This window comes from Penaeus chinensis, chromosome 18 (assembly GCF_019202785.1).
Source record: "Penaeus chinensis breed Huanghai No. 1 chromosome 18, ASM1920278v2, whole genome shotgun sequence".
In the NCBI taxonomy this organism is placed as follows: Eukaryota; Metazoa; Arthropoda; class Malacostraca; order Decapoda; family Penaeidae; genus Penaeus; species Penaeus chinensis.
In genome coordinates this window covers 12,943,165-12,945,664 of record NC_061836.1, presented here as the reverse complement: position 1 = coordinate 12,945,664, position 2,500 = coordinate 12,943,165, and the positions used below count along the sequence as shown (strand labels likewise).

At 35.8% G+C, this 2,500-nt stretch overlaps 1 protein-coding gene across 5 annotated transcripts in view; it reads right to left on the bottom strand.

Moving 5' to 3' along the window:
• Nucleotides 1-2,500, bottom strand: part of LOC125034516 (homeobox protein PKNOX2-like) — a 368,078-nt gene that overhangs the window by 233 nt on the left and 365,345 nt on the right. For all 5 annotated transcript variants that reach the window (XM_047626357.1, XM_047626361.1, XM_047626358.1 and 2 more), the window contains one exon: nucleotides 1-2,500. This exon is cut by the window's left edge and continues 233 nt beyond it; it is cut by the window's right edge and continues 693 nt beyond it. The gene's annotated coding sequence lies outside the window, so the exon portion shown is untranslated.

Genomic DNA, 2,500 nt, shown 5'->3' with positions numbered 1-2,500 from the left:
TTGTTGGCATCGTTGTGCTGAAACTTGGGTCCGAGGTAAGTGGAGGAGAAATCCGTATCAGAGAACACATTAATTGCTTCTTGGACAGGGACGTACGTGTGATCACTATTTTTATCGTTTTTTTTTTTTTTTAAAGCTTATTAAGAACGTGTTTCTTCATTTGCACCAAAATAAGAAATGTTAGGTTGGATTTGTTAATAAATGGGATAGAAATGTTGATGGATGTTGAAAGTTGATTTTTTTTTGTCGTATGTATCTAGCAACATTTTGTAAGTCATCTTGAAGCCAAATATATCCTTTAATTTTTTTTTTTATATATGTTAGCAAAATATCCCTCCATTTGCCTCATTAACTCTCAAAAGAATCCATATTAAACTAAGTACGCTTGGCGCAGCTATTGTTTGATTTTTTTGACTTTGCAGTCCCGTTTGCATATTATTGCTTTCGTTTGTTCGTTGCAATTAAATAGAAAAAGAGAAAAGATCACATGAAAAATTATCACAGAATTATGCATATCATATTGTGCTTAAAAGTATGCACCTTTCATGTTATCTTATGTGCCGTAGTCTAAGAGACAAAGTCATGATGGAAGGACAGTGAAGGCTTTGGGTTAATCGGCCTTACGTTTCCCTCCCTGGTCGACTCTTCCCTCGGTACGCCACATAGTTCTAAACAAACACGCAAAAGCACACAAATAGCCAGATACGTCACCAATAAAATGCTTTTAGAAGAAGTAACATGAATATCTTTTTGGACTTTTTTTTTTTTACACATTTTCCTTTCAAAACGTTGCTATAAACACGGGCGCGCAACAAGCTCGTTAGTGTTTATGATGGCTGGTTAGGACCATATGACCAGTTCATCAAGCACGGTCTCCAGGTACATATATAAGGGCAGGCAAGGTCACTACTAGGTTCAAGTTTTCAACAATCAGGTCACCACTAATAATTTCTGGGTCACAAATGATTCAAGTAAGGGTCACCACAGAAAATGGGAATGTCTGGTCTTTTCCACCATATAAAACTGGGTTAGGGCTCACTACCACGCTTCCACAAGGGTATACGCTTTGATACAGTATTCAATTTTTTTTTTTTTTTTTTTTATAAATTAATAACACATGGAACCAAAGAATTTTCATTTGTGAATACAAAGGAAAATATACATTAAAGGGATGCATCAGAAATGGAAGGATACTGTAACTAATAATCATATTACACACTACGCCCTAACATTACGTATAACCTACATAAAGTGTGTATTCGTATACCTAATATATAAGATTAGTTGCACAGCATCGTATACTTCGTTACAGATACCTGAATCGATAAATGAGGTTGTGATGATTTCAGAAAATAAATTCTCTTCCTGTATATAAGGAGATCGTCTTTACAAGTATCTCAGACTAATTATCTGAATCGTATGAGATGAATGAGGATTCTTTGGTTCCCTAGTGCTCAATAGTAATAATAATAGCATGATTTTTCTTCCGACACTCTTAGCATCCTGCTCTCACTTGATTGTTCACATATCCCCTTTCTTTGTTTACATTAAGGTTCATCACAGTTAGCTAGTTCCACACACACGGTCTTGCAGTCTTGTTCTAAAAATCACTGTCACAAAATAACCGTTGTTTTTTTTCCTATTACAACAATACCATTCTTGATCTGGAGGAGGCGGGTCTCAAGGGGGTCCCGGCCAGACTGGGTGCTGTTCGTCGGGCACAGGAATCTTGACAGGCAGAAGGTTGTGCATGGTCATGTGGGCGTCTTTGGCACTCCGAGATCATGGGAGGAGAGGAAGAAAGAGAGAGAGAGAGGACGGAAGAGAAAAAGGGATTGAAAGGGAGACGTGGAGAAGGAGGATTTTTATCACCGGTTTCTAATATCACTAAATGTAACTGCAGTCTCGTTGCTACCTTATCAAAACATATTGGCCTAAGTTAGGATCCTCACGAATAATCGACAGGCGATGGTTTCGTTTAATCTAACAGTAACTGACTACAATTGGCCCCAGCTGATAATAATCTTAACTTTTACTTCGTCTTCACGTTAACTTTAGTGGATGGTTACGTATATGAATGAGATAAATTATGTCCCTATCAGTTCTTTATAATTAATCAAATACCTTGTCATCACGCTCTGTTAAAAATACGAGGAAATGCCAGTATATTGTCTGTATATATAGTATACTTAATTAAAGCTCTCGTTATCGTGAGTGTTTGTTGTGAACATAATAGGGCCATAATTGACGAAAAATAAAATCTCACTCTTGGGAAAAACTCAAGTTAGTAAATATTGGAAAATAATTTTCCGAATCAACAATTTTATCTTTTTCATTTTTTTAGGTAAAAAGAATCATATGTTAAAAATATGCCAATCAGTGTTTGAACATCATATGCGCATCTGAAAAGTAAAATTCACGAAATAAATTGGCATTACATTCTATATGATTCACAATCATTATGCTTATAAGAATATTCTATGTGTCTTTGTACATGTAA